The sequence below is a fragment of the Petaurus breviceps genome, unplaced genomic scaffold (assembly GCF_028583685.1).
Source record: "Petaurus breviceps papuanus isolate PSGF00001 unplaced genomic scaffold, PetGlider_PUasm1.0 77, whole genome shotgun sequence".
In the NCBI taxonomy this organism is placed as follows: Eukaryota; Metazoa; Chordata; class Mammalia; order Diprotodontia; family Petauridae; genus Petaurus; species Petaurus breviceps.
The window spans coordinates 15,589,080-15,614,615 of NW_027186492.1; the positions used below are offsets into that span (position 1 = coordinate 15,589,080).

General features: G+C 36.6%; 1 pseudogene; it reads right to left on the reverse strand.

Annotated features, from left to right (window-relative positions):
• Nucleotides 1-24,178: 24,178 nt before the first annotated feature.
• Nucleotides 24,179-25,320, reverse strand: LOC138175337 (proliferation-associated protein 2G4 pseudogene; annotated as a pseudogene).
• Between the last annotated feature and the right edge of the window lie 216 nt (nt 25,321-25,536).

The window sequence follows — 25,536 nt, forward strand, 5'->3', positions numbered from 1 at the left end:
ATTTCAGCTATTCATTTACAACTCAAAATAAGACTAAATGGAAAATTTTGTGTGCATGTATTTAAAGCTGGAAACTCTAGAGATTAGGATGGTCTTTCTTTGATCCTGGCCTGGTATAACTAGGCACAGCTACATTGATTGGATTGAGATATTGGGGTTGGCTATTTACTTGTGCTTTGATTACTTATTACTGTGATTTTCACAGAATCTTTCTACTTATTTTTTTTCTGTAAGTTGGATCGAGGTCTCCCTTCATCCTTCTTCCCCAGCTAATTTCTTTCCTCTGACATTATTTTTAATTACACCTTATTTATCTTGTATGTATATTTTATGTGTCATCTCCTCTATTGGAGTATGTGCTTCTTGGAGGTACAGACCAAGTTTTTGCCTTTCTTTGTATTTCTAATATATAGTATGCCTGATATATAGTAAATTGCTAAGAAAGGTTTCTTGACTGATTACAGAATACAGTGGTAGGAAGCTATATACATAGATTATTTATGTATGTATAAACACATATATAATATGGAGGTTCCTCCCTTGTTACACTAATGAAATAATATGTCTTAAACAACACACACATCTCTCTCTCTCTCTCTCTATATATATATATATATATATATATATATAAAACATATATATACATACATTTATGTACAAGGTATCCTGAAAACCTCAGTATAATTTTAAGCTTTGGCATAAAACTACTTATTCCTTTCATTTCTAATTTCTCTTCAGAAAGGCAAAGAAGTCGCAGAATTTATTTTATTGTGTGGCCAAAGATAACAAGAAACTCTTTTGTGGGAAACTGAGCCATCTCACCTTTCAAAGCTTATGATGACTCTTAGTGAATAGACAACCATGGGGATAATTGTGACTTAGACTCTATCATCTGTTGAAAAAGATGAAGAGAAATTCTATAAATTTTTGAGGTTATCTTCCAAATAAAATCATTATATACCTAATAGTTTTAATGCTGAACAAAACTACAAAAAATAAATGATGAAAAGCATGGTTTATAACCAAGAAGCGAAAAAAAATCAAGAGTTTATTGACTACTCAGAAATTTTAAACTTTTACATCATGAATATTTTCTTCAAGAAGTGAATCAGAAAGTCCTGGATATGGCAAGCAATATCACATACACATGTAATGAAATTGACTTGAGATAGAAATGACTAGTTACTAATGGGGGAGTCATTTCATTATTGGTTGGTTACATGCAGCAGGATCATATACTAATTTAACAAAAAGGTCAAAATCAATACCAAATTAGAAGAAAGGTTAAACATGAGAATACATTGTGTTCAATAACAGCAGCTTCAAATCAATCTGTTTAAATCAATGGTGGTTCCTGAAAAATTGGAAATGAAAAAATGAAAAGATTTAACTTTTACTACTTTCTTTCATGAGCTCTTTATTTCACTCAGACTGGTCTTCCATCCCTTCCCAGTATATGATATTCTATCTCCAATTTCTGTCTTTTTGTTTGTGGTCTCCCATATCAGAAAAATACTATACCTAGTTATCTAGCTCAACAATATCCTAATATCTTTCAAAGTCTTGCTGAGATATAGCATGCTACATGATCCCCCAGTTATTAGCACTCTCTTTTTTGATATTACTTTAAATTACTTTGTATATGTATGCTTTCTCTACTTTTGAACCTATTTCTATGTGTTTTATATGTGTTATATGTATATGTATTATATAGTTATATACATATATATTTACACACATACACAAACATTTTCCAGACATAGAGGAACATACATCTACGGGTATATGTCTGTGTGTATTGCATTTACTTTTTGGTGACCATGTTGCATGTTCTTTGAAAACAGAAACTATTTTGTTCTTGTTTTTGTATTCCTAACACCTAGGATAGAGTCTTGTATTTATAGTAGGGCCTTAGTTAATGAGTGTTGGGCTGAACTTTTAGAGTTGCTTAAACAATGCAAAGGAGTAATTACAACAAAGAGGCTAAAAGAACGCAGAAACTACATTTATTAGGAAAGAAAAAAAAACCCCTTTATCTCCTTGCCTAACAAAATGACAGCAGTCAAGGGTGCCACCTATTTAGATGATCATGTGCAGGTAACATGTGAAATTTTCTGGGAACCTTCACTTCTGTAAGCCTAATAGCTGACCAGTTTGCTTCAGAATCTGGGCACCTATATCTTTAGTGGAGGTAAATCCCAGTCCTGTTACTTTCTAACCCTCAGGTCCAATACCCCCATCCCAACAATTTTTCCCCTTTCTTTTCTTTTCTTTTTTTGCTTTTTGGAGGGCAATTGGGCTTAAGTGACTTGCCCCAGGTCACACAGCTAGTTTTTGTGTTAAGTGTCTGAGGCCAATTTTGAACTCAGGTCCTCCTGACTCCAGGGCTGGTGCTCTATTCACTGCACCATATAGCTACCCCATTTTCACCCCATTCACTTGAATGAAGAGTGTTTCATCAACTACAATAATTCCAGGAAGATGATGGACCACAGAGTTCTACCATCTTCCTTGTCCTTCCTACCTAATCAAGACCTTTCCATCTTTTTTTTTTCCATCTGAGCCTTCTTATGTGTTGTTTCACCCAATCAAAATGTGAGTTTTTTGAGAACATAAGCTATTTTGCTTTTCTATTTGCATAATACTTCTCACATACTTGCTTACTAAATGCTTTCCCATTCCATTCTTTGTAAGTTCATTTGAAATCATAGTGGAGCCAGATAATGGAAAATTTGAAGTAATATTAGTGCAAAACAGTAAAACACTGTTTAGGGGCAAACAAGACCACATTGATATTGGCATAAACCCTATTTAAGCCAAAGTATCCTGAGAATAATTATAGATAAAACTGAAAGAAAATAGACATGAAACAAATGAACATGAAATGGATCAGATGAATTGGTATTTCTACAGCACTTTATTCTAATCAGTAATGATTGTGGAACTACTATATACATATTTACACACATATATATTATTACTTCAATACTACTGAATAAATTATAAAGACACTTAAGAAAATGAGGCAGAGAAGAGCAGCTAACCCTGACAAAATACATACCTAAGAAATTTGTAGTTCAATGAGGGTAATTTTTAAAGTATTAGAGTATCACTTTTAAAGACATTAATAGAAGTTTTAAAAAAACATAGTGTCATCTGCAAATAAGAGTATCCAGAGAATCTTGCCATACACAGGTATGTATGTATTTCAGCCTGGACTCTAAGCAGAATCTCCTCCTTCATAGTGCCAAATCTGGGGAATAAAGCATATTTCTCTTTCTTATTGTATGTAATCTTTATAAATGATGTTTATTTTAAGAGGGTCATTGACCAGGGCTGCTTCTGTTATTATATATAAATGAACAATATCTCCAATATCTTTTATAACAATTTTTTCCCTTAAAGCACAATGAGGTCATTGCATTGGAAATCCAACTTCAGAATCTCAGATGTGGTTAATGAAGAGGTTGAAATAGCATAAAAGAGAAAATGGGGAAACAGTTGGATCGCATCATGCTGGAGGTGACACATTTATGAAGACATTGAGGACTGTGAAAAAATCTCAGATCTTATTAATATCCTTTCAAAAGTAACCAAGATAGCACAAATAACTACTGACCTAGTTTTCTACTGTACTTCATCTACAAAATCTTTATGAGAGTCATGAACTACATTAAATATATGAACTGAGTTAGGTAAGGGTTTTAGCAATGAACAATCACGCCTTTTACTAATGATCTTTTAGCATTTGGCATAAACATCTCTGCTAAGTGACAACTGAAAGTTATAGAGAATATAAAATCCCAGTGTGCTTACTTTTAATTGGTTATCAAAACATATTTAATTTAGTAGACCAAAATGACTCTTATAGATTCTTATATAACTAGGTGTCTCCCATTCCTATGATAAAAAAAAGAAACTAACATGTAAATAATAGCTAACATTTATATAATGCTTGCTATGTGCCAGACACTCTGATAAGTGCATTAAGATTACTACCTCATTTGATCTTTACAATAAGCCTGGGAGAAAGGTGCTACTTCTACCCTCATTTTGTAAATGAAGAAATGGAAACTAACAGAGGTTTTTAAATGACTTGGGCAGGGTCACAAAGCTAGTAGGTGTGTGAGGTCAGATTTGAACTAACACTTTCCTGATTCCAGAACTGGAAATCTATTCACTGTATCACCTACCTGGTCCTACACACCCCTCTGTCATATGATTACATATCTTCCAAAAAATCTTGAAAGATATGTGACTATGTCAGTCTTTTGCTCAAGGCATTTGAGGAACTTCTTATTGACTCTGATCAAATACAAACTACTCAGAATGGCATTTATAGTCCTTCACAGTCTTGTTACAAATTAGCTTTCTAGAAGATGGCTGAGTAGAAACAGGACTTCCACTGAGCTCCGGCTTCCACCACCTCCAATTCATGTAAAAGGTAACTCTGAACAAAATTTGGAGCAACAGAACCCACAAAATGACACAGAGAAGCTAACCTCCCACTGAGGACAGTCCAGCAGGCTGGCAGGAAGCAGCCAGTGCAGCACTCTGGGAGCCACCTACAGCCCCTAGTGAGTCTGAGGTTTTAGCCCTAGGGTGGGCCTGACCAGCCTCCTGCTGGAGGGACTTTAGATCACCAGCAGCTGTGGTGATTTCCAGAATTATCAACACATAGATGCTAAGTACAAAGTGAGAGGTCAGTGCAGGGTGGACTTTGGGATCCAGTAATTGGGAGTGCAGTCAGCCTTTATCCCCTGGAAGGAGAAGCCACTGAGGTGCAGTGGCCATGCAGCCACTGACATGTGGCAGCTTCAGCTCCTCGCCGGCAGACTGAAGGGGGACCAAGCAACCAGTCTGAGGGGTAATTGCCCTTGCTTTATCTAGCTTGGATCTGGATTGCGGTCTAGGATTGGAGGTCCTGGGGTGTGTGACCAGCTTGCCAGAGCATGTGGAGGCTTTAGAGAGGGCATACAACTAACACCTTCGGCAGCTGAGAAAACCTCAGTATATGGTATGAAGCTCCCCTGTCTGGTAGCAGAGTCCTCCTGTAGTAAAAAGCCCAAAATTCAAGTAATTGAATGACAACATGAGAAAATGAGGGAAGCAAAGCAAACAGAAGAATCCAACATTAGAATCCTATTTTGGGACAAAAAAGGATGAAAGCATGGAACAGGAGGGAGACAGTAAAGTCAGAACTCCTGTATCAAAAGCTTCCAAGAAAAATATGAGCTGATTACAGGCCATAGAGGACCTTAAGAAGGATTTTGATAACCAAATAAGAGAAGGGGATGAAAAATTGGGAAAAGAAATGAGAACAATGCAAGAAAATTATGAAATGAGCATCAACAACCTGACTGAAGAAAACAATACCTTAAAAAATAGACTAACTCAAATGGCAAAAGAGGCTGAAAAAGGCAATGTGGAGAAGAATGCCTTAAAAAGCCATATTTTCCAAATGGAAAAAGAATCTCAAAAGCTCACTGATGAGAATCATTCCTTCAGAATTAGATTGGAGCAAATGGAAGCTAGCGATTTTATGAGAAATCAAGATACTACTAAACAGATCCAAAAAAATGAAAAAATAGAAGGCAATGTGAAATATCTCATTGGGAAAACCACTGACTTGGAATATAGATCCAGGAGAGATCATTTATATGTTATTGGACTAGCTGAAAGACATGATCAAAGTAAGAACCTAGAAATCATCCTTCAAGAAATTCTCAAGGAAAATTGCCCAATGTTTTAAAACCAGAGGACAAAATAGAGGTTGAAAAAATCCACCAATCACCTCCTGAAAAAGGTCCCCAAAAGAAAACTCCAAGGAATATTTTAGCCAGGTTCTGTAATTCCCAGACCAAGAAGAAAATATTATAAGCAGCCAAGAAGAAACAATTTGAGTATTGTGGAAACACAATCAGGATAACACAGGATCTGGCAGCTTCTACATTGAGGTATCAAAGGGCTTGGAATATGATGTTCTGGAGGACAAAGGAGCTGGGATTAAAACCATGAATCACCTACCCAGCAAAACTGAGTATCATGTTTCAACGGAAAATATGGTCATTCAGTGGAGTAGAGGACTTTCAAGCATTCTTGATGAAAAAGCCAGAATTGAATAGAAAATTTGACATTCAGATACAAAAAGCAAGAGAAGCATGAGAAGGTAAACAGGGAAAAGAAATCAAAAGGAACTTATCAAAGTTGAACTGTTTACATTCCTACATGGAAAAACAATAATTGTAACTTATGAAATTTTTCTCAGTATGAGAATAATAAAGGGAAAAGAAATGTATATACACACATATACATATATGTCTATATAGGAGGGTATATGGGCATATGAATACATATGTGAATGTATGTATATATGTGTACAGGTATACATAGACAGAGGGCACATGAACAGTTTAATGGGAAAGGATGATACTTTAAAGGTGAAATTAAGAGGTGAGAGAGGAATATAATGAGAGGAAATGGGGAGAGACAGATTGGGGTAAACTATCTCATATAGAAGAGATAAGGGAAAATGTTTACAAAGGAGGGGAAGAACAGGAAGTCAAAAGGGAATGGGTCAACCTTAATCTCATTGAATTTGGCTTAGGGATAGAATGACATACACACTAAATACGGTATCTCACACTATAGGCGAGTAGGGGGAAAGGGGATGAGAGGGTGGATGACGGAAGGGAGGGCAGGCTGGGGGGGAGGGAATTTGGAAGCACCCATTTTTGAAAAAGTACAGGATCAAAGTAGAGAATAGAACAAGTGGGAGGTGGGATACGAGGGAGGGAAATATAGTCAGTCTTTTACAATATATCTACTATGGAATTGTTTTGCATAGCTACGCATGTACAACCTATATTGAATTGCTTATCTTCCCAGTAAGGGTGGGTGACAAGGGAGGAAGGGAATTAATCTGGAATCCAAAGTTTTAAAATAAAATGTTTATATATATATATATATATATATATATATATACTATTATCAATGTTTTTTTACATGTAACTGGGAAATAAGTAGGGGAAAAACAGGGAGAACATTTGTAACTTGAAATCTTAGGGAAATGAATGATGTAAACTAAAATTTAACAAAGCATTTGATTAAAAAATTAGCTTTCTAGAGAGTTTTCATATTATGATCAGTCACGTACACCTTGTTTTAGCTCCCAAATGTCAACTTGCTATTTCCTATCAAACATGCTCTATTTATCATCTCTGTCCCTTTGCCGATGTTGTCCCCCATTCCTGGAATATGCTTTTTCATTATCTTCTCTTCTTTGAATTCATTTGACACTTTGAAGCTCAGCTAAAATGCTTCCTTCTACATCAAGCCTTTTTGGATTCCACATAATGGTTAGTACCTCATTCCCTGATGAATTTGCATCTTATTGTTTATATTTGTCCTGGATCACCTGTGCACATGTTGATTTCTCTCAGAAGAATATAAGCTTCTTGAGAGTGACGACTCTTTTGTTTTTGCCTGTGTATCCTCAGGGCCTAGCATATGTCTGCCCCAGATAGGTTATTTATAAAGGGTTTTTATATTCAACTGAATTTTTGTGTGGTTTCCATTCATAATAATATCATTATTGTTTCACAGTGCTTTTAGTGACCCCAACATTTATCTCCAAAGCAATATCCCAAATTTTAAACAGTATTATCTCAGTGACACTTATGGTATGCTGGAGGATCTTGAAACACTGTAATTTCTAAAGAATTGAAGTTGAGGTCCATCCAAAATGCAATGCAGAGTTTCCTGGTGGGCCTTCAATGCTTTACTTATAAGGAATTGAATTGGAGGATTAACTTAATTTTCTGTCCCTGAGACTGTATGTCATAAACCTGGTCAAAAGACATTTTTCATGTATTTCTTTTTCTGTATAGATTATTCCCTGAATCATTTGAAAGGTCATGAATTAATTGAAGAATAATATTCTGGAGTCCAGTTAGTAAAATCCTCAAAGACAAGTGTCTATGGGATATTAACCTAACCTCAGCATCTATAGGCAATCCCATCTAATGTTAATTCTACACAGGGCATGTTCTTGATAGAGGCAAACATCTTTGGCAAATATATCTTTCTTTTATGACCTTTATATGGATAGCTTTCTTGAGAAAAGTTATCTGTTTAATTGTTTGGTCTAAAAAATTTAAAGAAACATTTTTGAATATTAGGCAATATTTTGCTCTAGGAGGTCAAATAATTTTGTTTTTATCATCAGTAAAAATAAGCTCAGTTAGATCTTGTATTCTCTGTACCTTTCAGTCAATTTTGTGATTGTGAAGATGTGGGCTACTGTAGACAATTGTTAGCAAAGCCTACCAGTTCCCTTCTCAAATTTTCATGACAGGTATCTTTGAATCATTTTAAGAACATTTTTATATAGATTTTATGGAGAAGAGAAAGAATGCATATGGGTGGATAGTTATTGATGTCATGAGTTTTTTTAATGTCTTCAACTTTTTTTAGTCATTTGGTATTTTCTTTTCTCTAAGATAACTTGAAAATCAGTTTCTAGATATTTTTAAAATTGTGTCATCTCCAGTAAGAATGTATTTTCCTTTTAAAAAAGTTTTATAGATTCATTTTTGTCTTTACATCATAATCATTTTCAAGAGAGAGAAAAGAATCCTATCTTCCCCATCTCTGGAACCCCTCCTTATGACAAAGAACAACGAGTTAAACATAGCTGACAGTGAATGCAACATTCTGTTCTCATAGTTCCTTGCCTCTCCTCCATGAGGAGTGGTAGATCTATCATTATCTCTTTTCTAGCCTCACAAATTATGGGTGTAGCTTCCTAATAGAAAACAGAGCATTTGAATTCAATAAGAACCTTAACTCTAACCCTAATTCTATTTTTAATCCATTTCTATCATCACAACTTTCCATTTAGAAATTAAGAAAACTTTTTTTCCCAAAATGTATTCCTTCTTGGGAAAAGGAACCTTATGTCCAATAAGACCTCTGAATTCAAGACATAAGATGAGCAGAGTTGTTCAGAGAGGTAAGGTCAGATTCCTAGAAGAAGTGTACATGTGGGAGCTAATGACATTATTTGAATGGGAGTAATAGGCAGGGCTAAATATAAGAATTCTCATACCTTTTGAAGTTGTTCTCTTGTTCTCCTTCTAGTTATTCAAAATAGAAGCAGTTCATTGATCTTTCTCAGACCTAGTTCTTTGCTCACACCCTTTCCTCTTCAGAAAAACAACGGGGAACACAAGGATTCCCATTTTTTCCACAGACAGGGTTGAGGACTATATCTTTACCAACAGATCATGAATTGAAAGTTTTTTGTTGGTTCACTGTGTTTACTAATCACTGATTATTAAAACTTATTTGATTTAGTAGATTCAATGCCAATTTACAGGATTGTATATAACTAGGTGTTTCCCATTCCTCTGTCAGAATCATTCTGTATCTTCCAAGAAATCTTGGGAAAAAGTCTGATCATATCATTGATGCTTCTTTGTCCTTCATGCTTCTTTGAACAAATGAAAATTTTTCAGCATGGCATTTCTAGTCTTTCACTGTCTTGCTCCAGATTATCTTTCTAGACTGAATTCATATTATTGCTCCTCATGCCTTGTGACAGGGAAAACCCTACTGGCACTAGAACCAATATCTGTTTTTCATCTACTGCTCTCTACTTTTCAGGAAGAGTCATCTGTATTATTTACAATTATTGTTACAAATCCAACTCTTGCTATACATGACTAATTTTTTTGATGAATTGGTGTGTTTGTATTGAGCTAGAACCTTCTCTTGTGTGATTTTTTTCATGTACTTCTTAATTTTCCATATACGCTTGATTTGTGTGTTCTTTATTTGAGTTGATGATTTTCTCTCATCTGTGTACCTGATAGTCCCCATTAAATATCTTGCTCTCAGGAAAAAGTCTATTTTTTATTTTGTCATGCTTGGCTTCTATGTGCTTTAAATATTCTTTACCTAAAAGACATTTAGATTATTGGTCCTGACATATTTGGGCTTCAAATAGTTAAAATAAGGGTGGTAGAGGATGTTGGGACTGTCTTCCTCAAAGTCTCCCTTTTTTCTAGAAGGTTTGTTAATATTACCAGTTTTACAGATAGGAAAAAGAAATCCCAGAGAGAATTATAGTTTTGTTAATATGTGAATATCGTGGAACCCCAGATTATACAGGTATAGTGTTTAATCCCAGAAATATTAGGAAGGCTATTTCCTAGAGAAAATTCTTATTTCTGGAATGAATTTCCATGTTTGGCTTATATTTATTCCTTTATAGATTTCCTCATACTCCTTATGAAAAGATCCATGTTCTTTTTAGAACCTATCTTTTATTCTAGGAAATTCTTCATTTCAGTCTTATTTTGTGGGTTGGAAATGAATAATTGATATTATGAACAGTAATCTCCCAATATCTTTAATGATATCATAAATGCATAAGGTGATCAATTAAAAAAATTTCTATAGTACTTATTTTTTTTACATAAGATCTAATGATTTTCTTGCAGAAATCCATGAGACTGGGTGGCAAGAAGAAGCCAAATGCCTTGTGTGACTAACTCAGTGAGTTAAAAAGGGGAGCAAACATACTTCCTGGCTCTCTAACTTGAGAGCATGCCTTTGAATATCCAATAAGCAATGAGAAGAATTCACATTTACATAGTCCTTTATAGTTTACAAAGCACTTGCCTCTCCCAATAATCTTATGACGTAGCACTATGCATTGTTCTTGTTGTTGAGTCTTTTCAGTCATGTCCAACTCTTCATGACCCCATGTGGGGTATTCATGGCAAAGATATTGGAGTGGTTTTCTGTTTCCTTCTCCTACTCATTTAACAGATGAGGAAACTGAAGCAAACAGTGTTAAGTTACTTGCCCAGGTTCAAACAGCTAGTAAGTGTTTGAAACTGAATTTGAACTCAAGACTTCCTGACTCCAGGTCTGGACCTCTATATACTGTGCCATCTAGCTGCCACTAATTTTATGGACGATATAATTGATGTTTAAATGGGTGATTTTTCTAGTTACATAGCTAATAAGTCTAGGATCTCATGATTAAATTCAAGTCATCTGACACCAAGTTCAGTTCTCATTCTATTCCATCAAAAACAGCTCTGTTTATGGCAGCACCAAAGTGCTTTGGTTTGTTGGAAATTGATTCTAAGACACAGGGAAAGAATCAAAAAAATTTCACAGTACAACTAACATAGCTTGGGAAGGGACTATGTTTGAATCCCCAGAGTACCAAGACAGTAAGAACTTAAGCATGGCAACAAAAAAGGACTTTCAGTGCATGAAGAAAAGTTTGCATTTATACTAGTAGTGAGAAGCCCTGGCAAAGACTTTAGACATGACTGCCTGTAGGAAAATCTTCAGGTGTTTCTGATTTATTAGGGATGGAGGCTTTTATAAATCGAATTAGTTTCAAATTTAATTTATATTTTCTCAATTATATACAAACACATTTTTAACATTAGTTTTTTTAAATATTGATTTCCAAAATTTCTCCCTCCCTTGTTCTTCCCCCCCTCCTCTAGAAGGCAAGCAGATTATACATGTTCAGTCATGAAAAACATTTATCTATTAGCCATGTTGCAAAAGAAGACACAGAACAAAAACAAATCCAAGAATAATAAAGAAAAAAATTTAAAAATGTGCTTCAGTCTGCATTAGGACTCCATCAGTTCTTTCTCTGGAGAAGGATAGCATTTTTTAACATAAATCCTTTAGAATTATTTTGGATTTTTGTTTTGCTGGGAATAGCTAAATCATTCACAGTTGACCATAATACAATAGTGCTATTATTAACTTGTTACTGTATATAGCATTCTCCTATTTCTGTTCATTTCACTTTTCATCAGTTCATGTAAATCTTCTTAGAGTTTTTTGAAAGCATCCAGCTTGTCATTTCTTATGACACAATAGTATTCCATTACAATCATATACTACAACTTGTTCAGCCATTCCCCAATTGATAGGGATCCCCCAAATTTCCAATTCTTTGCCACCATGAAAATGAGCTGCTATAAATATATATTTTTTGCACATATAGGTCCTGTTTGGTTTTTTGTTTGTTTTATCTCTTTGGTGTAGAGACCTAGTAGGGGCATTGCTGTGTCAAATGGCATGCACAGTTGTATACCTCTTTGGAGGTAGTTCCAAATTACTCTCCAGAAAGGTTGTATCAGTGTTCAACTCTACCAACAATGCATTAGTGTTACTGTTTTTCCATATCTCCTCCAACATTTGATTTGAGTTAGTTTCAGAGGGGTCATTACTAAAAGTAGAAACTGAGAAAACTGCCTTATCTACTCTCTTTCCATATAAAGTCTTCTGCAAATTTGCCATCTCCTATGATTAAGATACTATATTTAACTACCAATCAAATTCCATATTTATTTACCAACCATTATTCCTAGTGTCAACTCTGTTACAAAATTTCTCTACTGTCCTGGTACCTTGTTCACTAATTAATTTTTTTTTGCTTTTTGGAGGGCAGTTGGGGTTAAGTGACTTGCCCAAGGTCACACAGCTAGTTTTTGTGTTAAGTATCTGAGGCCAGATTTGAACTCAGATCCTCCTGATTCCAAGGCCGGTGCTCTATTCCCTGCACCACCTAGCCTCCCCTCACTAATTTCTTTATAAATTGTCCTCCATAGTTCAAGGAGAGAGAGAAGATTCAAAGCAAGAGAGCACAAAGTTCTCTCATCTGAAAGTTCTTACTTCTCTCTTATGCTTGTGGTTAGGCTAGAAGAGAAACTGGTACCTGGATGAGGGACTAGAATGAGACTGATGAAACTAAATAGGACAGAAATATTAGGGGTTTTGTGGAGAGACTTGGAAACCTCTTGGACTACCCTTTGGCTACTCAGTGGAAACTATTTCCAATTTAACAGTTTACATGGAGAGGGAAGGTAAAAGAGACCCAGTACTCCCATGGCTAGGGTACTGCAGCCTTCAGTAAAAACACGTGATTATCTCAGTTCTTATATTAGTTAAATCTGCTAATTATACCATGAATTCCTTGACTATAATTTCATCATCATCTCAGTACAGAAGAGTCATGAGGGGTAGGCTTTTGGATGCTTGACTAATAGATGGAGATGAAAGATTTGGTCAGCTAATTCAACTCAAGAGCTTCCCAATGCCTATGTTTGTCAAATATCTTTCTTTTGTTATAGCCATATAAATCTATTTTGAATGACTACTATTGAATGACCTATAAGCATATAATTTTATTCCATTTTCAAACTTAAATTAACCCAGGTCAGCACATTCATGACCTAGCCCAGTGCTAAGTCACGTCAGTTCAAATACAAAAATAGTCAGCCCATGCTTTTGAAGAGCTTATGTGCTAATGAAGGAAGAAGAATGCATAGGACAGTGATGTCTAATTAGGGAGCACTTTGGTCTGGAAAATTCCAAGAATGGTGAAAGTGAGGACTTTAGGTTATTTGGAGTGTTATACCCAATACAGGAAAAATGCAGAATAGACTTGTTCTTAGGTCATGGTTCCAGAATGAGAGGGAATCAGGGGGAAAGCTGTGACAGAGGTGAATGAAGAAGAGTGAGTAAAGTGTTCTGAAATAGTGGTCTAGGAAAAGTTGTCACTTATCTGGACGGCTGGGCCCTGGGGAAGGAACTCCTTTCTGGCTGTGGTCTCCGTTGTGATCAGTGACTTCAGAGTGATTACTATTTTAGATAATTTTCCACAGTGCTTACGCCAATAAAGAAGTTTATTTATGTAAACCTCTGGACCCTCATTTTATTTTTGAACCTAGTGTGCAAAAAATAAAATCATTAAGAAAAACAGGTTCAAGCAAAGTCCACTCAAAGGAAAACAGGATCAAGCAAAGCCCACTCATTGTGGTAGTTGGTACAGTTTTTGCCTGAGGGTACTGAGTTGCCAGGGGTTTGCAGCTATTTCTGCTGCGGCTATTAGGCTTGACATATGTTGAGGTCCAATGGCACACCAAGGGACCCCTAGTTCTCATCAGTCCCACCCAGTCTATGTACACCCACCACCCGGGAGGAGTGCATTATACAATCATACCTTTAGTCATTCATTCATTCAATAATCATTTAATAAGCTCCTGCTATTCCAGACACTGAGTTAGGTATTAGGGATACAAATGTAAAGGGAATCATACAAACATGCACAGAGACTCTTTTCCTTCTTTTTTTCTGGCTAACCACATGTGTGGGACACAATATTTAAGGGCAGAGCATTTTTTTAAGCAATTGGGGTTAAGTAACTTGTTCAAGGTTACACGGCCAGTTATTTCTGGGTGTGGTGCTAAGTATCTGAGTCTGGATTTGATCCCCAGGTCATCCCAACACTGGTGCTGGTGCTCTTACTTGCTGAGCCACCTGGCTGCCCCTAAGCAATTGGGGTTAAGTAACTTGCTCAAGGTTACACGGCCAGGTGTTTCTGGTTGGGTGCTAAGTGTCTGAACCCAGATTCAATTCCCCAAGTCATCCAGACACTGGGGCCAGTGCTCTTACTCTCTGTGCTACCTGGCCGCCCCAAGGGCACAGCATTTTGAAAGGACGGAGCATTTCCCTCATTGGCCCCTGAACTAGAAAAGCATTCTAGAGTCTCTTTCTAAGGCATCCTGTCTTGGGAATCCTGGCAACTGTTCTGATTGAAAGGCAGTGCTACACCTGTATGAGATGAAATGGATTGGTTTCCACTTCAGCCAAGCTCTCCATAAAACAAAGGAAGACATCTTCTATTAAAGTAATTTATTTTAAAGAGAGAAATCATGGCAATTAAATGATTCCATGATTAATAATATTATTATAAATAAGTACAGTATTCTTGTGTTATTTCATCTACAGCAAACACCTGCTTGACTTTAGCGGCACAAGGAAATCTATTATGAAATTGAATTATATGGGGAGCAAGAAAGTCAATCCTTTAGCTGAAATTTAGCTTGAAAGAGACCTGGAAAAGAGAAAGAAACTAACACAGCAGCTCTTAAAACTTTATATTTCCTTTTTGTTCTCTCAAGCATCATTTTATAAACTTGTCAGGAAATTTTGAAAAACTGAGAGAAAGTAAATGGGGCACAAATTATTTTTGTCCATTATTAGGGCCAACGACACATTGGAGTAAATCATGCTGTAATATAATTACTTACAATTTCTTATATTCAATGCTATAAGATTGACTAACTCTATGTACACAGTATACAAATGAGACAGAGAAGGGGACATCATTAAAAAAAAACTTCCTAGGAATAGCAAATCTAGCAGATAAAAATCAAAGATGGATATTTCTGTCAGTTGCTTACTGACAGTGAGATCTTTCTTTGAGATAACTTGGCAAATCTAGAACCTTACTGTGGATATGATCAATACTCTTAACATTGCTTAAGACAGCAGATAAGACGTGTTATGTGATACTATCCAAAATTTGATGGACTTCCACATTCAGTAAGGACAGAAAGCTGATAATTGCTGCTTTTATCATTTAAAATCATTAACTTGGTTTGAAAGACATAGTGTGGCATTGTGCAGAGGTATGAAATATGAAGTCTAGGTACCTGACCTGACTATACCCTAAGTGCAGCCAAAAGAGAATAAAATGTAATTGGGAAATATTTTACAAAATAAAGATTCAACCGAACATAGATAATGTTAACATATACTTTTCTAAGTAAATATGGAATGGGCAGGGATTCCTATGTATTGTTTAATGGTCTATTTCTGGTTGAGTTTGACACCACAGGCATAGTGAATGGAGAGTTAGAGGTAGAATCAGGAAGACAAAGGTTTGATTTGTACTTCTGGCACATTTAATAGCTATACAACTATAGGCAAATTACTTAATTTCCCCATTTCTGAAGCACACAGGCTCTCTCTAAGAATACAAGTTTCAGAGAAGGTACTGATCTGCATTGGTAGAGGGAATGATTTCATAAGACTTATAGATAGGTGAACAATTTATGAATAATCAAGAGATAGAGGGGAAAGGTAGATATAAAATGAATAATTTCAATTACATTAAATTAAAAAGTTTTGTACAAATAAAACAAATATGATCAAGATGAGAAGGGAAGCAGAAAATTGGGAAAAAATTTATAGACAGTTTATCAGATAAAGGTTCATATCTAAAATATATAAAGAACTTTGTTAAATCTATAAGTATATGAATCATTCTTCAACTGATAAATGCTCAAAGGATATGAACGGACAGCTTTCCAACAAAGAAATCACAGGTCTTTAATAACTTATAATCACTCACAGTATTTGTAACACAGAGTTGTGATTAGAGTTGAGTTTGCATACTGACCCTGGTTAACCAGTGCATAATCAATGATATTTTCTAGCACTCCTCTGATGAATATGAGCCCTTACCCTTTGTGTATGAATTTAGAACTGTTACTAGGTCCTTGCATGCCTCAATTTGTATACTGCCTGAAGGAAGTGATAAACTATATGGAAGGAACCTGAAAGAGCTCTCATTGAGGACTGTGAAGATCTAATCAACCAAGTAAGCAACAAGAATTTATCCAGCAGTAAATAAAGCATCAGCCCTGGATTCAAGAGGACCTGAATTCAAATATGGCCTCAGATACTTAACGCTTACTAGACATGTGACCTTGGGCAAGTCACTTAACCCCAATTGCCCTGCCTTCCCCTCTCCAAAATGAAAAAAAAAAGAGAGAATTTATCCAGCATCTAACCTAGCTAGATGCTAAGATACATATTTACCCCAGAGACAATAAGGTATATGTTACCCATATAATTGTCCTTTCCAATCTGTCTTGTGTATATCTATGTGGGTTGTCTAGATATAGCTCATGGGAAGGCATAGCTATTATTTCTGGAATCTTAACCACCTTTTCTAAGGGAGACTTTAATTTCTTCTTGGAAGAGATCCTGGCCACTCAGTTGAGAGGAGGCATAGGATTACAATTATATCCATCTTTCCTCATAAATATTTGCTGGTCTAGGGGATCAATTTTGAGATTTAAGCTGCTTTTCTGGTATCTGTCTCTTAAACCCTTAGCTTATACTCTTCAACTTCGCTCCTTCCAATAAAATATTACATAAAGTATCACCAAAAATAATGAATAGCAAGTAAATCTAGCTCTCCAAGGGATAACAAATGGAAGTCAGATAAGTTTTACATATTAGAATATAATAGAATATACACAAGGATGAATGACCTTGCTACCTGGGAGACAAATATCTCAGTATACCTAACACGTCCTAATCTCAATGAAACAACAATTCCCCAAAGTGTCTAGGGAGATTAACTGAAAGTCAGGGACATATTGATGTGCTGGGTTTTCTACATATCTGTCTCTTCCCAAAGTTTTTACTCTTTATCTTCCTTAGAGTCAGTCTTGAAGAGTCTGAAAATTTTTCTTTTCTTTTTTCTTTATTTCTATCTTTCTCTCCTCTCCCTCCCTTTTCTCCTCTCTTCTCTTTCCTTCCCTTTTCTTCTTTCTTTCCTTCTCTTTTCTTCCTTCCTTCCTTCCTTCCTTCCTTCCTTCCTTCCTTCCTTCCTTCCTTCCTTCCTTCCTCCCTTCCTTCCTTCCTCCCTTCTCTCTTTTCTTCCTCTCATGCTCTCTCCCCCTCTTTCTATCAGTCTGTATATATAGCTGCTCTCACCACCATCCTCCTATATGTGTTGTCTCCTCTTATAAAACTCCTTGAGAGCAGAGAGTGTTCTTATCTTCAGAGTGTGCTTAATAAGTGCCTTTCATTCATACTTTAACTTTTCAGCTAGCATTATTTTTACCTCTTCACTTGAATAGAAACCTGGCTTTCCCTTGAAAACAACAGAGCCCACATAATGCTCTCCACCGGGGAAATATCTCTCCTACTTCACCCTGCCTTTTAAATCGCAAGGTCAAAAGTATTATTCCTCATCATTATCCTTCAATGACATTTTCCAATTAACAAGGCTCTTATCTCTTCTTTCTATTCTTTCCCCATGGAAGAATTAAAAACAAAATTCTCTTAAAAATATACATAATCAAGGTAAACACATCCTCATGTTACTCCTGTCCAAAATTCTACGTCTCATTCTGAATTTAAATATAACACCTCTCTCACAGGGGGCAGGTACTGTGCTTTCAGATGATGGAATTTCGATTTTTCATTGCAAAGATCAAGGACTCTCTCCTACCTCAAATAATCTTTCATTTGCTTATATGCTTATAATTTATAATTAAAATAAGTAAGGAAAGTAAGTAAAATGTAAATTCCCTGAGTCAAATTAATAAGGGCATAGAATGTTTTTATTTTTGAAAATTTGTACCCTAAGTAACTATGATAGTATCTTGTAGTAAGCACTTATTAAATGCTTATTGCATTCAATTTTCAGTACTATTAAATCAGATTCTTCCCTTTTACTCCCTCTTTTGCCATTATCTTTGGTGTCTTTAATTTACCTTCTGAGAATCCCTCTGACAATATGACAACATAATTCTATAACTTCTTCTATGCTAAATACCTCCTTCTTTATCTCACTTTGGCCCCCTACTACCATGGCATGCGTCTTATCTCTTACCATCTTTTTGAACAGATCAAATACCAAGAACTAGAATTTTTGTCTTCTATTTTTCAACCTCAACCTTCTATTCTTTTATTTTTCCCACTCACTCATTCACATTAAACTTACCTTTATACTTTAAAATGAATACCATTTTGTTCCCTTTTGTCATCTTGGATATATGTTCAGTTTTTCATAAACTACATCTCTCCTACTGGTCCTGATATATATTACCTGGGCTTCAAACAAACCATACTCACCTGGCTCCACTCCCAAATATCTGACTCCTTATTTTCTGTCTCCTTCTCTTGCCTCTCATTCTTTTCCTGATATCATTGATGAAGATAAGCCCTAAAGATTTGTCCTTGACTTTCTCTTTTCGGTCTATACTTTCTCCCTTGTTAATCTCATTTACCCTCAAAACTTCAATTTGGTTTGAACTGGTTTTTATGGTTTGACTTCCAAATCTGTATCTCCAGTTCTAATCTCTCTTCTGAAATATTAACCCACATCTCCAACTACCTAGATTTTTCCATCACCTCAAAATCAATGTGCTAAATACCCCGATTCATGATCTTTACCTCTAAAATGGTTTCTCTTTCTGATTTCACCATATTTATCTGTGGTAGCACCATTTGTGTAGTCTTACACTTACAACATTGATATTATCTTTGATTCTACTCTTTTCCTTACTTCTCAAATCCAAACATTTCCCATATTCTGTCAATACTAGCTTTGCACAATCACTTGACCATCCTTTCCTCTTTTTTCACACTACCATCATCCTAGGGAAGCTCCTATTACAACCATTATGGGCACTTGCAATAGCCTACTAACACATCCTCCTCTTTCTACCTCTTCCCTGTTCTAATCCATTTTTCATGCTACTGAGGCAATAAATTTCATTGATTTGGTCATATTGAGCACCTCCTCAAAAACTCTCAGTGTGTCCATATTGCCCACAGAGTAGATCTAAGGTTCTTTTGTTTGATATAAAAGCCCTCAACAATTTATATATCACCATATCTTTTCTGCCTCAGTTAGTAATACCCCCTTTCAAGCATCTTATGCTCCAAATGAGGCAAGTCTCTGCCCCAAATGTGTCTTTGCTAAAGCAATTAGGCTTGAAATGCCTTATTTTCATTCATTGACTTCATACCCATTTAAAAAAATATGGAATAAAACAAGCATTTCTGTTTTAAAAATATTTACTTATTTTTATTTTTCAACATTCACTTTCATAAGGTTTTATATATTTTTCCTCTCATTTCCCTCCTTCCATACCAAGACAGCATGCAATTTGATATAGGCTACACATGTACAATCATATTAAATATATTTCCACATTATTCATGTTGTGAAAGAAGAATCAGAAGAAAATAGAAAAAACCACAAGAAAAAAGAAAAAAAAAGCTACTACAAAAGAGAAAAACAGTTTATTTCGATCTATATTCAGACTCCATAGATCTTTCTCTGGATCTAGATATCATTTTCTATCATGAGTCTTTTGGAATTGCATTGCTGAGAAGAGCTAAGCCTATCAAAGTTGGTCATCACACAGTGCTGCTGTTACTATATAAAATGTTCTCCTGATTCTGGTTTTTTTTTGACTCAGCGTCAGTTCATGTCTGAGTTGTGCACAACACCCATTCTTTAGAGTCATTATATATATATATATATATATTGAAAGTAATTGGAGGGGAGCCCACACCAAGTTTGTGCTTCTACTCTGCCATCTTGGCTCCACCCCAACAATGCCCATTCTTTAAGCTCAACTCAAATGTTACCTCCACAGAAGCCTTCATTTATTTCCTAAATTGACAATAACTGTCCCTCTTTGGTCTTCCTTGATGTAAGAAAAGCCCTTAGTCTAAATCCTACAATCAGATACTTTCTATCTGTGCAACCATGGGCGAGTCTCTTGGCTACCCTCATCCTCGGTTTCTTCATCTGTCAAATGAGGACAATAATAGCACGTACCTCACAGAGTTGTTGTGAGGATCAAATGAGATCATGTATGTAAAATCTTTAGCAAATATCGAGGTGCTATATAAATGGTACCTATCATCATTATCGTTACTTCTTACTGGATTTATCATGTAATAAGGTATCACATATTTGTCTAAGTTTAGGCTTTATAACCTTAGTAGATTGAAAGCCTCCTTGAGACCAGGAAATATACTTTATTTAAATTTTGTGTTTTTTTCCAGAGCACTTAAATGCTACAAAGCTCTGTATGTGGTAAGATATATATGTATGTATGTATATATGTGTGTGTATGTATACACACATGCGTTCATATATGTACATATACATACAGAGGTACATAAAATTTAGCATTGTTGTACCCCTCTTCCTATCTAGCAGGTAATATAGCCTAGAATGGACAATGTTGGATTTGGAGTCCAATAGACATAGGTTCAAATCTTGTCTTTGAAACATATATGACTTACACCCTCTGAATCTCCATTTTTTCATCTGTAAAATGGGAGAAATAATGGTACCTACCTCCCAGGTTTATTATGAGGATTCAATGATATAATGCTTACAATGTGTTATACATGCTATTATTATTATTATTATTATTGATGAAGGCTGAAGTTTTTTTAATTACAATAAACATGGAATCGAGAGAACAAGTCCTAGAAATTATAGATGGAGGTTAGACTGTTGATGAAGACTTTATAAATAATAATCATTAGAATTCCAGTGAGTGATATTCCACAGGAAAGAATCATGGCTAACACTTATTGACAGTGTTATAGTTTAGCTACCTTTGAGTCAGGCAGTAGGAATAATATTATTTCCATTTTCAGGAACTTGATTTTTAGAATGGTTAAATGACATGCCTAAAATATAAAAACAGACAAAAACAACAGCAAACAAAAAAAAACAACACAAATTTTAAATGCCAAGTCAGGGTTCAAGCCAAGGCCCTTTGATGCCAAATGCAATATATATTCCCTGCCTTCTTTCAAGGTCAGCTCAAATGACACCTTGTGTAGTAGGCCTTTCTAGTATTACTACCCTGTCAACTGTTAGAACTGTCCCCTGTAAGTTTGCTTTCCATGTATTCTGTCTGCATTTTGTAAGTATTTATTTATTTTCATGTTTTCCTCATTGGAATGCCAGGTCCTTGAGGGCAGAAATTGTTTTTTGTGCTCAGCACATTGTAAATGCTTACTACTTGTCAATTGAGTGATTTCCTTTGGTTTACTTCATATAAGGCTACTCTTTGTTAATATCAACCCTCTAGAATCCAGCCAAGAACTAGAAAAAATGGAAAAAAAACTCCCCCAAACAAAGGTTTATTCTATGTCAAAGTCCATGGACCAGAGTCTTTAGGGCATCAGGTGAACTCTTGACAGGGGATAGATCATAGTCAATTCATGGCTAAAATGATTATCACATTGAGCTGAGGATAATCTGAGTTTTTAATTAAAGCACGATCCATATGCTTTAGATATCAGATATGTGGGAGGCAGAACTGACATTCTTTCATGAAAGTTGAGGAGTTTGACTAGCATTCTCACCCAGATGGCAGGCCAGCCCACTTCCTCATGGAGGTGGGAGGTAGGGGTGCCTGGGGAATGGGCCAAACTTTTTCTTAGAAAGGAACTTTGAATCTGCTCAAGCACTTGGACAAGTACTCAGCTGAGACCCTAGAATTCTCTACCATAAAGCATGAATAATGTTTTTTGTCTTTAAAAAGATTCAGGAGTACACGTCATCAATCAGTCATCTTAGCCAAAAAAGAACTCTAGGTTGATTCCTGTGGAATATACGATTTTGAATATAGGAACATTTTGATAGGGGCATCAGCATGTGTTAGCTCAAACACAAATAAGTCTTTGCTCTGCTACTAATTTAATAATCTGTAGACTATTCTGTTGTTGTTTAGTCATTTCAGTTCCGTCTGACTATTCATGACCCCATTTGGGGTTTTTCTGTAAAGGTACTGTAGTGGTCCTCCAGCTCATTCTATAGATGAGGAAATGGAGGCAAATAGGGTTAAGTGACTTGCCCAGGATCACATACCGTGTTTCCCTGATAATAAGACCTATCCCGAAAATAAGCCCTCCCCTTACTGTGTAAGATTCCTCTAAAATAAGCCCTCCCCCCAAAATAAGCCCTATTGAGATTGCTACTGTAGTGAAGGTGATCCCCTGCGCTACATGCTACATTACGGTACCCTCTGTATGCACCGTCCCCCCCCGGGTGAAACGCACACCGCACTCTGAGCTGCATCCAATCAGAGCTGCAGCAGTGAGCACGTCATCCTGTTCTTTATTGAATTCATTATTGAATAAAGGTACATTTTTTTGTTCACATTTACCTGTTTATTAAAATTGCTGTCAATGTTCATTAAAATAAGCCCTCCCCTGAAAATAAGCCCTCTGGTGTTTTTCTGTCCAAAAAAAAAAAAAATAAGACAGTGTCTTATTATCGGGGAAACATGGTAGTTAGTAAGTCTCTGAGGCCAGATTTGAACCATGAAGATGAGTCTTTCTGACACCAGATCTAGCAATCTATTCACTGATAACCCTAACTCCATAGATTCTCTTTAAGAGAGTAAATGGATTAACCTGCTAAGTGTCTATTTCAACACTGATGATAAATGTCTATAGATCCTGACCATGTTACCTACCTCACAGAATTGTTGAAAATATAAAAGAAATTGTTGGAAAGATGTTGCAGAGATACTGTGTATAAAATACTTTTCAAAGCTTAGAGTATTATATAAATGTTGGTTATTGTTATTTTCATCATTTATTATTTTTTTCTTTTTTTAACTTCTATTTTATTTTTGCTTTTTGGAGGGAAGGCAGGGCAATTGGGGTTAAGGGACTTGCCCAAGATCACACAGCTACTTTTTTGTGTTAAGTGTCTGAGGCTGGATTTGAACTCAGGCCCTACTGACTCCAGAGCCAGTGCTCTATTCACTGTGCCACCTAGCCACCCCCTATCATCATTATTTTTATCCATCTTATACTCACACATTTCAATGGAGTTCATATACAAATGATTTTGGGATTAGGTATAATCCTGATTTTTTTTCATATTAAATATTCAGTGGATTGTTGCACAAATGTACAAAATAGCAGGGGCAGCTACGTGGCATAGTGCATAGGGCACTGAGTTTACAATTAGGAAGGTTCATATCCCTGAGTTCAAATTGGATGATAGACACCAGCTATGTAAATCTGGGCAAGTCACTTGACCCTTTCTGCCTCTGTTTCCTCATGTGTTAAATGAACTGGATAAGGACATGATAAATCATTCCAGTATCTTTGCCAAAAAAAAACCCAGAATGGGTTCAGAAAGGATTAGACACTGCTGAAGTGACTTAGAAACAAAAACAAAATAAAAGATTTTTGTAACATTATAAAAGTGTTAAGATGTAAGACCATTCTTTTTTTTTTGACTCCTGATTTTATTATTCAATTTCTTTTTTTTCGTTTAAAGTAGTCTGCGATGGCCAGGAGCCCTAGCCTCCCAAGGCCAGAGTCAGTCAGAGCTGGTAGTCATTTGAAGGAGGGTTGGTTGTAGGGATTGGGATGAGGGGAGAGGTTTCCCCATCTACCGGTGGTCCTGGGTGGAAAAGATGAACAGCTCTTTGTGGAGCCCAGGGTGTAGCAGGAGAGGAAGTAGGAAGGAGTACTGGGCTAGGGAGATGGAAACCATCTCAGTCCCCTGCTTCATTCTCTTCTGCTGTTTCCCCAGTGGTGGCATTCTCTGCAGTCTTGGAGGCCTTTTTTTTTTCTTTTTCTGGGCCTTCCGACTGGCTAAACTCTGAAGGAGTACCTTTAGCTCTGTATCCTGGACCTCTAGCTCAGACTTCTACAGCTCAGGCTGGAAGGGACCACTAGTTATTCATATTGAACCATTGGGCATGAGCAGTACTGTGAATTTGAACTGGGCAACAAACTCACTTTCCTTCTCATATAGAACATTGAATGGCTGGAGTAACTCATGTTTGGCGCATTCCACCACACCCATCCGGGCTTTCTTTTCATCCTCAAATGCCCTGAGAGTGAATGGCATGGCATCGAAGTGCCTCTCCCCTTGCTGCAAAAGGCACAGGATGTTTTCATTTTCAGACCATACTGTTTTGAAGGATCTCGCTTACAGATTCTCTGTCCTGCATCCTTGGCCTTGCCCTCTCCTGAGCTCACAAGAACATCCACAGCATAGACTTCATGGACTTCAAACTGAGCTTTTTCATGGTCTTTTTTCTGCTGGTTGGTGGGGTTTTGAATGATAGTTTTTTCTCCATCGATGACATGTTGCTTCAATTGGTGGAACAACATACCTTCTATTGGTGTGCAGTTAAATGAATGGGCAACTTTGTTCCAGGCATCTGTAACTTGTGTTTTCTGGTTTCCAGGCTTGACCAGGTGAAGGGCTGCCTCAGCACACAGGTGAGCTGCCTTAATCACATCTGCTTTTCTCCTTATCACTGTAGTGCCCTTAGTTGCATCAACCACAAAACTGTGGGCCACGTTTGTAATGAAGCCATCCACATGAATTCCTAGGTCAATTTTTACTAAGTCACCCTCCTTGAGGATGTAGTCCTGGTCGCTCTTCAAGGGGAAGAAGTGACAGACACAGGTATTTACCAAGATGCTGTAGGGAAGGCAATACCTTTCTTCATCTCCTTTTGCTTCTTGAAGATCTTTCCTGTCTCCTCCATGATCATGGCATCACCCTTCTCACACAGACCCAGCATAGATGTACCTGAGGTTGATGCCTCTACCACCACCCTCAGGACTCGGTTGGTGATGTCACCCCCCCATCTTGTACTTGGTCATCTGTTCCTGCTGCTCGTCTTAGCCCGAATTTTCCCCCGGCCGCTGCGGCCGCCGTCACCACCTTCGCTGTCTCTTCCAGCTTAGCCGCCTGGCTTGTGGCCAGAGCCCCCATGGTACGTGAGGGAGGAGGGAGAGCTAGTGAGCAAGAAAGCGCGTGGTCTCCAGCGTAGGGCACTCTGGGATGACGAGTCTTCCAAGATCATTCCATATAATTAG